General features: G+C 43.8%; 1 pseudogene; it reads right to left on the bottom strand.

Annotated features, from left to right (window-relative positions):
- Nucleotides 1-8,275: 8,275 nt before the first annotated feature.
- LOC144509608 (U2 spliceosomal RNA) lies at nucleotides 8,276-8,485 on the bottom strand (annotated as a pseudogene).
- Nucleotides 8,486-13,201: the final 4,716 nt, after the last annotated feature.

The following is a 13,201-nucleotide window of genomic DNA, read 5'->3' as shown; positions in this document are numbered from 1 at the left end:
ACAAACATTTGAATTCATGGTCCCCATATCAAAGAGTCTATAACCACTTGTAGCTGTCAATCAAACCATAAAATGGAAGGCACCTATGATAATGGATGGTTGTGAAATCAGTCTTGCAACACTAATCCAGTAATAGAATCCTTCAGGCTAATGTCAACAGACAAGAGTGAAATAACAAGCAATCTTTTCTTTAACTCTCCAGACACCTTTTCAGAGATTTACGAGATTGGACTTTTAATTGTTTTTAACAGCTTGACAGTTACCCTTGACAAGACTTTTGACAGATGCTTCTGACTGTTTTGGTGGTTGCTTTTGACAGTCTGTTGATAGTTAATGGTCGGAATTCTCCAGCCATGCTGGTCTAAAAGCCGGAAATTCCCACCCGACTGGTAATGGAGTTTCACATTGTCTGCCAATCGGCCACTAAAATTCCAGTGGCAGGCAGAATGGGAGAATACTGACCAATGAGTTTGACAGTAATACATTTATGCACTTTTGACGCATGTTTATGGCTACTTTTACATTTCAAAAGGACACTTGACCTACCCCAAAGGGCACCTGACTTCCCCCAAAGGTGTCTGGAACCAGATCAAAAAAGGGTTCTTTGCCTCCCTAAAGTCTGGCTATCCAAATAAATTCACCAGCTCTCCCTGGTCTGATCTGCACATAGGTTTCACACTCCTTCAGGACTTCTGATTTTCAGCCATTTCCATTATTCTCACCACAGTCAGAAATCTGGGCCATTGTGTTCCTCATCCAACCCATATGTAGAAATAGAAACTCACTTTTCAATCTGAGAATTGTATGATTAAATCAAACAAAAATTCAGTTTAATTTCACACAGAAGCTTGTCTGACAGATTGAAAGATAAAATCGTTATAATTTCTCAGTGAAACAAACTGCAGGCTCCTTGAAAATCGTGCTTGTAAGATAGATAAAAATCAGATAATATAGGGCATTAGGTTTTTCATTATAAGTCTACAGCTTATACAGAGATGGTAGAAATAACTGTTCACCTTCATTCTATATTTTCTGCAAGTAAGTTTGAACCGTAACACTTTGTCTCTTGTACTTAGTGTTAAACTGATAGTTTTACCTTATACTTCGATACCTGTTTTATCACATCGTTGGAAATTGAAGTGATTGCACAATAGAAAGAAGAAACTCAAAATGCTACAAGGAGTTTATTTGAGTGTAACACTTAATTAGCGCGGCACGGTGGCAGAGTGATTAGCACTGCTGCCTCACAACTACAGGGAATCAGGTTCAATTCCAGTCTAGGGTGACTGTGCGGAGTCTGCACATTCTCCCCATGTCTGTGTGGGTTTCCTCCAGGTGCTCCGGTTTCCTCGCACAGTCCGAAAGACGTGCAGGCTAGGTGGATTGGACATGCTAAATTGCCCATTAGTGTTCCAAGACGCTTAGGTTAGATGTATGGTAAATGTGTGGGGTTCAGAGAGAGGGTGGGCGAGAGGGCCTAGGTGAGACACTCTGTTAGGGAGTTGGAGCAGGCTTGATGGGCCTAAAAGCCTCTTCTGCACTGTAGGGATTCTACGATTAATTAGATTTAAATTAAAATAAGGTTTTTCTCTTCCCTGTACCTCCCTGAGCATACTGGTGCCTTGCTAAGGACCAGGTTGTGCAAATAGCAAACACTTTCCAGCATCTTTCTGAAGTGGCCATTATTTTGTCTGCATTTTGTGAGCGACTGCTGATAGGGCCAAGTAATACAACAGATGGTGCTTTCACCCACAAAGCCACAGAGGGGGGACTGAGGGAAGCAAAGTGGTTCATGTATCACCAACACAGTATGGCTGCATAAATATAAGAGCTTGCATTGATGCAGAATGTTTTGACTCTATATTAATGCACATAGTGTGGTGTGACCTAGGTGCGAGGTCACCAGAAGTGCACTTAAGTGAGAGGAGTGACACGACCTTGACAACATGACCCCCATTGAGTTTGAACTTCACACCCACTGAGGTACAACTGCAGCCCAGTTTAACAAGTTCATTAGATTCATTTCACCATCTGGGAATTATTGTAACTTATTTTTCCGTGCTAGCAACAAACCACTGAGACAAACAGTTCCGTGCTAATATTCAATGAATATTCAACAAGCATTTAGCTGGTACTGAAGGGATCTCTCTGCAAACACGCATAGTTCCTTTCTCACAGACCAAAGACTGACACAGGCCTGGCAGTGTAGCTTCTGCCAGGAGGTTCCAGAGCTCTCAGCAGGGTACAGGACTCCAACCAAGGCCTGTGATAACGCACCTTCAAAAGCTTTTAAGATGGGCGCGTGGATCATGCAACTAATAGGGTCATTCACTTGCACAGCAGAGTGTGATTGCAGTCTTTTGACTTCTGTAATTAAGTAGCACTGAAGGTTGAAGGGCTACATGAGTGTGATCATGTACACTAACCGCAATGTCTCAAACAATGATTAGGGATCCCAGTATCTCATTCGAGAGAATCTGCAGCATAGTACTGGGTTTTACCTCACAATAGTTCACAGTATAGTTCGACAATCTTTTGGTATAGAATTGAATAATCAAATAAATAATTGTATCTCACTCATACCAGAACCAATGTAGTGCTATAGCCTGAGGTAAGAGGCTTTAAAGGTTTCTTGGTCGGATCACAAAAAAAACCTCTCCTGTTCCTCGCTACAATAAGCAAATATTATCCTATTTTTCCCAACAAAGCTGCACCTTGTAGGACTGAGGGGAAGAGAAATTTCTTCACCCAGAGAGTGGTGAATGTGTGGAATTCACCACCACAGAATTTAGTTGAGGCCAGAATGTTGTGATTTCAAGAAACAATTAGATATTGCTCTTGAAGCTAAAAGAATCAAGGGGTATGCGGGGAAGGCAGGATATTGAATTTGATGATCAGCTGTGATCAAAATGAATGGCGGAGCAGGCTCGAAGGGCTGAATAGCCCATTCCTGCTTCTAGTTTCTATGTTTCTCTTTCTCTTTTATGCACACGTACAAGCACACACTCATTGAGCTACTCAAGCACAGAAATGGGGCTTCCATGCACTCTTACACATGGAAACACACACTCTCTCTCTCTCACACACACACACTCACACACACACACACACACACAGTGGTCCCATTCATTCACTTACTTCTCATTAACTCTACTCTAACTCTCTCACAGACACATGGAAATCCTATCAGTCAATCTTACACATGGCGCTTTCGTTCAGCCAATCACAATGCTCCCCCTCTCTTACCCACAGACAACACTCCCATTCAATCAACTTCAGATATAAATGGACTTCCTGTCACTCAATGACACACTCAGACTGACCATCCGACCCCCCCCCCCCCCCCCCCCCCCCGCCGCCCCAACCATTCACTTGTTCTTGCACAAATGCAGAACATTCTAGAATCCATGGCGCTCACCCTCTGGATTCTGCTACATTGCAGTTAAATGTTTTTGAATTTAAAATGTAGTCATTAGTCCACCTCGTATCCAATCAGTGGAAAGAGCCAGAAGACAAAGCCAGGAAATGGACACACTGCAGTGCCGCACACCTGCACAAAACAGATGTTTTCAGTAGCATTTTTGGTGCCAAGCCTTAATAGATTGCATTGTTTTAATGGGAGGAGTGAGAGTTGGAGAGGGAGAACTGCAACTTGGAATCAAAATGCAAAACTTTACTATCTTTGGCAGCTTGATCAGACTGAAAACAAAAATGCTTTCCACTCAGTTTTTTTCAAGCTCCAATTATGGTGGGCTCCTTCATCCAGAACTATGAAAATAGTCCTACTCCATCAACAATAGGGTGAGAATTGGTGTTTTGGAGGACGGTGCAATTCACTCACATTGGAAGCTGGCCAGGCCTCTCAAGTCTCCCAATACTGTACTAATGGTGAGGATTGCCCAGTCAGCAGCCTGGGTGGTTCTCGGGCTGCTGTTCCACATTGCCATCTGAGACAAAAAAGTGATGAGCACTTGCCACTTGGACAGCACGGTGGCACAGTGGTTAGCACTGCTGCCTCACAGCACCAGGGACCCGGATTCAATTCCGTCCACTGGTTTGTGTTTGCATGTTCTCCCTGTGTCTGCGTGGGTTTCCTCCGGGTGCTCCGGTTTCCTCCCACAGTCCAAAAATGTGCGGTTTAGATTAATTGGCCTTGTTAAATTGACCCATAGTGTCAGGGGGATTAGCAGGGTTTAAATACATGGACAGGGCCTGGGTGGGATTATTGTCGGTGCAGACTCAATGAGCCAGGTGGCCTCCTCTGCACTGTATGATTCTGTAAGTCAATTTTCGCCAGGGTCCTGAACATCTGAGAACTTCATTGCTGGTCACAGATTGTAAACTTTCAGCTAAGGGATTGTAATAGCAGAAATCTGGGCATCAATGTCAGTGGAGTGGATTGTATTTGCCCTGGTTTTCCACTGAGCAGGTGCTGTTCTGCAGCATCAAGTCCCATTACAGCACTCATTAGGGGATTTTCGCTGCTGGTCTGGAAATCCACCTTAAACAGGCCTGCACTCTTCACTTTCCGAATGAAAACAGATAGCACTTTTTAGATGCACAACAGCTATGGAAAGCTTTGCTGAGAGTAGCCCTCAATTTTATTGCCATTTTTGATTTTATTTTATTCACTCACGGGACATGGGCATCGCTGGCTGGCCAGCATTTATTGCCCATCCCTAATTGCCCGAGGGCAGTTGAGAGACAACCACATTGCTGTGGCTCTGGAGTCACATGTAGGCCACACCAGGTAAGGTCGGCAGATTTCCTTCCCTAAAGGAAATTGGTGAACCAGATGGGTTTTTCCGACAACTGACAATGGTTTCATGGTTCTTAATTCCAGATATTTTTTATTGAATTCAAATTCCACCTTCTGCCGTGGTGGTATTTGAACCCGGGGACCCCAGAACATTAGCTGAGTTTCTGGATTAATAGTCTAGTGATAATACCACTAAGCCACCGCCTCCCCAATACAACTTCTTGCTGGTTAGCATTGGTTTATTTATTACTTGTTAATTTGGTTTCAATTTAGCTGCTGAACCTCCATCCAAAGCATCAGTCCTAACTTTGTATTTTATTAATTTGAACTTCAGACTAAACGTCCGTCCCTCACAGTTTAATTTGGGGTAATTTTCTTGATGTAACGTTTTCATGTAATTTATCCTTGCATCTTGTTTTTAAGGAACAAGGTATAACTGATGCCCATTCACAGGTAGAATGACAGCAGGCAAGTAATGAGACATGTGTTACACACTTCTGTTTAATGGATATGGGTACACATTCATTGTATTTTTAAATTTGCTACTGTTTTGTATGTGATGATTATCATTAATGGCATGTAATATTATTTTGGATGGAAACATGAAAAGGCATTGCAAGTATTGCCATGTTGGAATAGCAGCGGTCAGGTTCTGTGCACTGTTCAGAAAAATCATCATCTATAAATAGTCAGAGTTTGTTTCTCGATCGCCAATATGAATGGTTGTATTGTACGAAAAGTTATGTTCAAGGATAAACAAGTGCTTAAAAAGTTTTTAAAAATCCAAATACTGAAGTTCTGTGGGTAATCTCATCTACGAAGACAGTGAGTTAGACTGCCTGTTCTACAGTGAATTGTGTTAAGTTTTGCCTCAAGGGAAGTCGCGTAGACTAGATAAAAACAAATTAATGCGGATGCTGGAATCTGCAACAATACAGAAAACGATGGAAAATCTCAGCAGGTCTGACAGCATCAGTGGAGAGAGAACAATGCTGGAATTCTCCAGTCTCGTATGCCCCACCACTGTTGCCAGCGAGAATGGAGAATTTGGCACACAGCCAAATCTCCATTCAGAGCAGCGGGCCTGGAGAATTCCTACCGTGGGCGAGTTCGGAGAATTCTGGCCCAGCACTAACATTTCAAGTCTGAATGACCCTTCATCAACTCTGATGAAGAATCACCCAGACTCGGAATGTTGGCTCTGTTCTCTCTCCACAGCTGCTGTCAGGTCTGCTGAGGTTTTCCAGCACTTTCTGTTTTTGTTCCACCGAGACTAGAACTATCCAAGTAAACTTCCATTTGAAGGAAAGCGGTAGATTTCCATCTTCGCCACAAGTGTGATTGGTGAATGTTAGTGGGATCAAAATAAGACAGGTTCTATAAAAGGGAAAGTGATCCACCAGAGGACGGAACTGTACCCTAAGATCAAATGTCACTTTCTTCTGTTTCGAAAGGGAGCAGGCGGCATTTTTGTCATTTTATGTACCAAACAAAGTGGAAGGATGGAATATTCAGTTTTACAGTTCATCATTCATTCACCTAAAGTTAATTTATTAGTGTCACAAGTAGGCTTACATTAACACTGTGATGAAGTTACTGTGAAAATCCCCTGGTCGCCACACTCTAGCACCTGTTCGGGTACACTGAGGGAGAATTTAGCATGGCCAATGTACCTAACCAGCACGTCTTTCAGACTGTGGGAGGAAACTGGAGCACACAGAGGAAACCCACACAGACATGGGGAGAACATGCAAACTCCACACAGACAGTGACCCAAGCTGGGAATCAAACCCAGGTCCCTGGTGCTGTGAGGCAGCAGTGCTAACCACTGTGCCACTGTGCTGCCCTACCTTGTATAACAAAAACATTTGTCAGTTTGGAGCTCGGACTTTGTTCTGTTACAGTCAAATCCACTTTTCAGAGAGTGGAGAATTGTGTGGCAGCACACGATATATTCAAGAAACGTGTAAGGGAGAGAATATAAATTCCCTGTTACTATCCCTGATCTCACTGAATATTGAGCAAAGAAAGGCAGTATGGGTTGTTGGGGGTATGAGGTTTGCTTACAATATAGTCAGCAATACTGAACATATCTCGCATAAAACTTACAAAATGTGTTGGGCCACACAGTTTTTGTTTGGGGCGGCACGGTGGCACAGTGGTTAGTACGACTGCCTCACAGCGCCAGGGACCCTGGTTCGATTCCCTTGGGTCACTGTCTGTGTGGAGTTTGCACGTTCTCCCCGTATCTGCGTGGGCTTCCTCCGGGTGCTCCGGTTTCCTCCCACAGTCCGAAAGACGTGATGGTTAGGTGCATTGGCTATGCTAAATTCTCCCTCAGTGTACCCCAACAGGTGCTGGAGTGTGGCGACTGGGGGATTTTCACAGTAACTTCACTGCAGTGTTTATGTAAGCCTACTTGTGGCACTAATACTTAAACTTAAAACTTAATTAGCAATGGAGAAGACAGAAAGGAGTTCTTCTTCAAATAATAATGTTAACAACAGCTGCTTTTTTAAACGTAGGCTAAGATAAGGACAAATTGGCATTAAAGACCTGGCCTAATCCCATGCCTTCTGCATGCATCAGATGCCCTCCTTCTTACCTACTTCAATCAGAACAAAAAGCATTAGAGACACTGAGAAGTTAAACATTTGAAAGTTCTTAAATCACTGTTTAGTCACAGAGTTGAAAGTTTTCAGTAGCTTTACGATGTAAAAAGTTGTGCTTTTACAACCCAAGCTATTTTCCTAAATCCCAGAATTTTCATTCATGTAGCAAAGTGCTGCGTGTGAGAGAGGGGGAGGGAAGTGATGGGAAATTGACTTGGTTGAAAAGTTATTCTACACCTGGGTGTATAAATAATGTCTTTTTTGATTCCATGGGGAATGGGCAATATGAACGGTGCAAAAAGGAAATAATTACTGGTTTACACTGGGTATTTGAATGCGATGTTGTACAATGACATCAGTCCCATCAGAGGCTGTAATTCAGCTTAATATCCACCGCTACTTTCCAAATCTACACACTGTCAGTGACAAGGCAACTTCTTCAATGATTATTTATAATCACTGAAAATTATAGAATTGCCCCAGTCAAAGCTGTGTTTTCCAACCACAGGCATGACAGCGTCAAGTGTGCCACCAGAAACCACAGCAAACCTGGGTAAGGTAGGGAAATATCAACAGTTGCTGATTGCTGTCCAGTGACCTCTGCTGGACACAGCATATGTATGGATGCCAAGTGATTGAGGCAGCATTAGACTTGGCTATGATGCCTCCATAGTCAAATTGCTCACTGCCACTCAGTCTCTGTACCCATGCACGTAGAAACAGTTACTATCTTCAGAATACTTTGTGGTCAATAGAATGTGGAGACCCAATATCAAATTATTTTTTTAAAATATTTTTCCAATTCAATCAAATCAAATCCAATTCAGAGTCTCAACAAGTTGAGACATTTCAGATCCAGGCTGACAAGACAGGGCGAGCGACCAAACCACCCTGTCCTAGGCCTGATCTACATGAGCCAAGTTGATTAGAGAAGGGGGAGGTTCCTCCTCCAAGACTTGAGCTCATTTGCATCTTAGCCAAAAGGCCGAGATGCCACTTTTAAAAATTGCTTCATATGAAACATATGAAGCTTCAATGTAACCCAATGACCTCAACCAAGTGCAGCATCCTCTCCATACTACACTTGATCTTAGCCAAAAGGCCAAGAAGCGATATCAAATACTATATAAATCCAAGGTGTACTCGCTTTTCACTTGGAGTAAAGAGCCAGAAGAAACCATGCCAGATAATGAGTTAATGCCTTCATAGTGAAGAGGATACTGTTTCAGGAGCAGACATGGGCAGACAATTAGGGGAATGATGAGAACCAGACAACTTTCCACTATTTTTAGTATAGAAATGTCCCAAAGTTCCTAAATGAAAAGTATGAAAGCCTCCCACCTATTCCTCATCCCAATCTTACCCAACCAGGTTATTCATCAGTCAACCTCCCATACCATCCTAATTCTACCTACCAAATGCGTAAAGCCACGTGTACAACCACTGGATTCGTTATTCCATGAAGAATTAGCAGATAACTGGGGTGGGACTTTACAGCCTCGCTCGACCGTGGACCGGAAAATCCTGCCCGAGGTCAATGGGGCTTCCCACTGTCTGCGCCTCACCGCTCTGATTCCCATAGCGGGCGGGGTGGTAGAATTCCAGCGCTGGTGTCATCTTGTGCATCCAGATTCCTCACCCATTGGGAGTTCATATTGGAAATTGTGCACATCGACATTAAAAAATAACCCCATCATAGGATGATTGAATCTTACCCCATTTAAGGGACCACTTGCCCAGCGTGCCTGTATTGTCCCACTGAAAGAGCTACCCTATTATTCCCACTCTCCTGCTTTTTTCTCTGTAGCCCTGCAGACCTTTCCTTTCCAAATATTGAGGGGGAGGCGATGGTCTACTGGTGTTATCGCTAGACTATTAATCCAGAAACTCAGCTAATGACCTGCGAATCCCACAATGGATGTTGGTGGACTTTGAATTCAATAAAAAATATCTGGAATTAAGAATCTACTGATGATTATGAAACCATTGTCGATTGTCGGAAAAACCCATCTGGTTCACTAATGTCCTTTAAAGAAGGAAATCTGCCGTCCTTAACTGGTCTGGCCTACATGTGAGTCCAGTGCCACTCTCAATTGCCCTCTGAACATGGGCAACTAGAGATGGGCAATAAATGCTGGCTCGCCAGCGATGCCCATGTCCCACGAATGAATAAAACAAAACTGCCTTGCGCATTCAGAACATTTCTGCCCTCCCTGTCCACCAATGCTGTTTACTCTGAGGTAAAAAATAAGCAAGATCAATCACTGAACAAAGAACAAAGAACAAAGAACAGTACAGCACAGGAAACAGGCCCTTCGGCCCTCCAAGCCTGTGCCGCTCCTTGGTCCAACTAGACCAATCGTTTGTATCCCTCCATTCCCAGGCTGCTCATGTGACTATCCAGGTAAGTCTTAAACGATGTCAGCGTGCCTGCCTCCACCACCCTACTTGGCAGCGCATTCCAGGCCCCCACCACCCTCTGTGTAAAAAACGTCCCTCTGATATCTGAGTTATACTTCGCCCCTCTCAGCTTGAGCCCGTGAACCCTCGTGATCGTCACCTCCGACCTGGGAAAAAGCTTCCCACTGTTCACCCTATCTATACCCTTCATAATCTTGTACACCTCTATTAGATCGCCCCTCATTCTCCGTCTTTCCAAGGAGAACAACCCCAGTCTACCCAATCTCTCCTCATAGCTAAGACCCTCCATACCAGGCAACATCCTGATAAACCTTCTCTGCACTCTCTCTAACGCCTCCACGTCCTTCTGGTAGTGCGGTGACCAGAACTGGATGCAGTACTCCAAATGTGGCCTAACCAGCGTTCTATACAGCTGCATCATCAGACTCCAGCTTTTATACTCTATACCCCGTCCTATAAAGGCAAGCATACCATATGCCTTCTTCACCACCTTCTCCACCTGTGTTGCCACTTCAAGGATTTGTGGACTTGCACACCTAGGTCCCTCTGTGTTTCTATACTCCTGATGACTCTGCCATTTATTGTATAACTCCTCCCTACATTATTTCTTCCAAAATGCATCACTTCGCATTTATCCGGATTAAACTCCATCTGCCACCTCTCCGCCCAATTTTCCAGCCTATTTATATCCTGCTGTATTGCCCGACAATGCTCTTCGCTATCCGCAAGTCCAGCCATCTTCGTGTCATCCGCAAACTTGCTGATTACACCAGTTACACCTTCTTCCAAATCATTTATATATATCACAAATAGCAGAGGTCCCAGTACAGAGCCCTGCGGAACACCACTGGTCACAGACCTCCAGCCGGAAAAAGACCCTTCGACCACTACCCTCTGTCTCCTATGGCCAAGCCAGTTCTCCACCCATCTCGCCACTTCTCCTTATATCCCATGAGCCTTAACCTTCTTAACCAACCTGCCATGTGGGACTTTGTCAAATGCCTTACTGAAATCCATATAGACGACATCCACGGCCCTTCCTTCATCAACCGTTTTTGTCACTTCCTCAAAAAACTCCACCAAATTTGTAAGGCACGACCTCCCTCTTACAAAACCATGCTGTCTGTCACTAATGAGATTGTTCCGTTCTAAATGCACATACATCCTGTCTCTAAGAATCCTCTCCAACAACTTCCCTACCACGGACGTCAAGCTCACCGGCCTATAATTTCCTGGGTTATCCCTGCTACCCTTCTTAAACAACGGGACCACATTCGCTATCCTCCAATCCTCAGGGACCTCACCCGTGTCCAAAGAAGCGACAAAGATTTCCGTCAGAGGCCCAGCAATTTCATCTCTCGTCTCCCTGGAGCACTGTGCTCCATGCCAGTGCTGAAAACTGCTGCCTCTGCTTTTGGCAGCTCACCTCCCAATGATTCTTCTTCTGGAAATTTATTATGACAAATTAAAAATTCAAAACTCCTTCCTGAACTTTGGTGACCTGAAATTTTTTATATAGTTCAGCAGATCCAAATCTGTGATCAATAAGGTATTTTTAGTCTTCTGAGATCATCTTCCAGTTTCCATTCTTTGATAGAGAAAAGTGCATCCGGTCAGCCGGTATGGGAAATAATAGTTTTGAAATATGTTTCATTAAAATTACTCGAACTCTGAAGTGAAAAAAGGACAGAGAAGGGCAAAGAAAGAGAAGAAATTGATGTTCCAATTTCTTCACTCTGAAGTTATGATTCCTTGTGGAGTGCAGGAAGGCAATGGTGTCGTGAGATTGTCACTGGGCTAGTAATTCAAAGACCCAGGATAATGCTCTGGGAACCCGGGTTTGAATCCCAAAGTGGCAGTTATTGAAATTTTACAAAACCCTGGAATTAACAGTCTAATGATGAACATGAAATTGTTGCCGATTGTAATTAAAACCCTCCTGCTCTGGCCGACATGTGACTCCCAGGGCCTGAATTCTCTGGCCGCTCACGCCGACGGGATTCTCCGGTCCTGCCGGCCCATGGGTTTCCCGCCAGCATGGGGTGATGTCAACGGGAGTCCCCATTGACAATGGCAGGATCAGAGAATCCCACCACGAACAAACAACGTGCCACCTCCCACTGGTGGGAAACACACGGCTGGAAGGCAGGAGAATCTCGCCCCAGATCCACAGCAATATGGCTGACTCCTAACTGCCCTCAGCAAATAGGGATGGGCAATAAATGCTGGCCCAGCCAGTGATGCCCGCATCCCATGAATAAATAAAACAAAAGTTCCAGCTACCCTTCAGTATCTTGTCCATCTAGTTAGTCTTAATGGTTGGGCCCACTTGACTCTAAAGGTGCCGGAGCGCATTCTCACCTGATATCTGCACAAGTGCATTTCCAATAGGGATTGTTTCTCAGCAGGAACCTTATTAACTTTTTCTCTTCACTTCTTGGGGAGGCTGTGGTGAACTTTAGTGTTCTTCGGAATCTGAGCAGGCATCCCGGATCAGACTAGAGACCTGCTCAATATGACCCCGAACAACATTCTCACCCGTTGAGCCATCTGAGCCACAATCATAGCAGGTAGTAAGTTCAATGCCACCATGGCAGATCGAAAATTTGAAATAAGGAAATTTATTAATTTTTCAACACCAATAAGAGAAGTGACAGTGAAGCTGGTGGTAAAAACTCAGCTGGTTCACTGGTGTCCTTAAGGGAGAGAAACCTGTTATATTTACCCAGTCTAATCAATATGTAACTTCACTCCCACAGCAATATGGTTGATTCATACCTGCTCTCTAAAGTAGCTTTTCATCATTAGATTTCAGGCCACTAGGCATAGACAATAAATGCCAGCCGCTTCAGCAATTTTAAGAATTAATTTTGAAAGAAAAATGTATTCTTATTTGTGAGGCCACAGCATTAAGATTTGCGCAGAAGACCTGCTATCACCCCTGTGGGCATGAGATTCCATAAATTTTCAATAGATCTTGCTCAGGATTTGGGGATAGCAGCAGAATCCCTGTCTTTCAGTTGAAAAAAGTAATCAGTTACACAGCAAAGCAAGTGGCGGTCTCTACATGGGACTTTCGTTTCACTGAAATTATGTATCAGGAACCCACTTTTCCATCAGCTGCTCCAATGCAGTGGGGAAACCAACTCTCAAAAATCACTTGCTGTCAGAGCAACTTTTGGAAACCAATGGAGTGAACTTCAAAAATGAAGCATTTTGTTTCATAACTGGTTGTAAGACATCTAATAGGAAATCCCTCAGCATTTACTGACTAATAGATAGCAATGTGTCATCTTCCTGAACCTTTCACAAACTGAATACTGACACTTTCTCATGCTTTTGTCATGGGTCATAATTGGGTGACTAATGCACAAGCCCTTAGATAAAAGGGCACAAAGTCCACGATTTA

Source organism: Mustelus asterias, chromosome 21 (assembly GCF_964213995.1).
Source record: "Mustelus asterias chromosome 21, sMusAst1.hap1.1, whole genome shotgun sequence".
NCBI lineage: Eukaryota > Metazoa > Chordata > Chondrichthyes > Carcharhiniformes > Triakidae > Mustelus > Mustelus asterias.
This window is presented reverse-complemented; position numbering and strand designations above follow the sequence as displayed.